This window comes from Astatotilapia calliptera, unplaced genomic scaffold (genome assembly GCF_900246225.1).
Source record: "Astatotilapia calliptera unplaced genomic scaffold, fAstCal1.2 U_scaffold_11, whole genome shotgun sequence".
NCBI lineage: Eukaryota > Metazoa > Chordata > Actinopteri > Cichliformes > Cichlidae > Astatotilapia > Astatotilapia calliptera.
Window position 1 is genome coordinate 390,744 of NW_020535630.1, and position 1,556 is coordinate 392,299.

Sequence of the window (1,556 nt, forward strand, 5' to 3'; positions counted from 1 at the left end):
TGCTTCATCAGTGGGACGTTTAACGATGGAGTAACCATTTAATTATGTTACATAATTAATTATGAATTAATATGCCAATGGGAGACCAATGGGAGACAATGGAAGTCGGACCTCCACGCGCTCTCCGGACAAAGACGCCGTAAAAAATGTAATAAAGAACACCAAAAAAAAGTTTCTGTAGAGTTAACGGCTCTGTTTCCAACAGAGGGAGGGAAATCTGGAGGATGTTTATTTTAAAAACCCTTATACATCACGTTCTGTGTTCTCTGCAGCTTTCAAGCAGAATTCCTCACCAATGTAGTGCAATCTCAAGATGATGGGCCGAGGAAGATGACTTTGTTTGGGACGCTGGCGATTCGCTCTATGTGCGCGTCGATGATGGCTTCTCCTCGAGAGATAGCGCCTCCGCCAACAGTGTGGAACCAACTCAGTCACTTGGGTCCCTCTGTGCCTTCTGGTATTCCTTGCAAGTTCATCTCTCTTACGACAGGTTTGAACCCTCTGTGTTTAACATCACTGGGGCAGCGCTGTGACCATGATCATATCCTATCGTCCTGCACACCTCTGTTGCTTGTGAAGCTCGCACACAAGAATTCCACCCACATGTGCTCTACCAGTGTACCTGCACATGTGATGTGACAACAAAAGTGATTTGATTTGATAAACATCTATATCACAACAATTTGACATTTTCTGTGACTTTTCTGAATCTCGGGCAGATGAACTTCCCTGAAGTGTTTCCAGCTGGGCGTCGAGTGTTTGACCGACGCATGAAACGACACGTTTGTGAGTAATTTGTGAGTATTTATTCACACGGCGTGCTGCGGGGAAAAGCCTGAGAAATCCCAGAGAAGCTTCCTTCCTGCCAGTATACGAGCCACCAACAGAGACAGGACCAGTTCAATCCTCCATCACTTACTGTGTGCACACGTAGCAAATGTTAAAGGTTCAAATGGTGGTTTTGTTTGCAGGGACTGTGAGTGGATGGAGATCCTGGTCCTCCTCAGCTGTGAGTTCCTTCCCTCTGTCATGAGAACCTCAGGGGGAGAACATGTGCTCACTCTCAGCTGCTTTAACAGGAAAGAAGCTCTTTTAGATCAAAGCTGAGAAAACTGTTTGTAACAGCGAACTTCTGTCACCTTTCTCTCCTCAGCCTGCTGCTGGACAGGCCCATGAAGCTCTGCTGTAAAGGCTTCCATGTCCAGGCTTCACCTTTACCTGCTGACCAACGGGAGGCGTGGCCAAAACAGCGATGGGGAGTGGAGCAGCAGGTAGCAGAGGTGAGCCTCTTGTATGCAGCCTGTTATCTGTGGGACCAGGGAGCACGTGACAGCAGATGTTGCTGATTCAACATCTGTGTGACAGCTGGAGCAGCACAGTCTGTAGGAAACATCTGTGCATGTAGGAGACACCAAGGTTTACATGGTGGAAGCAGACGACTGACTCAAGCAGCCTCACATCACAGGCTGCTGGCTACAAGCACATGACCACAGTGACTGGTTTCACTGGTGTCTGTCCCAGTCTGTGGCAGAGACACAGGAAGTCACAGACAGCCT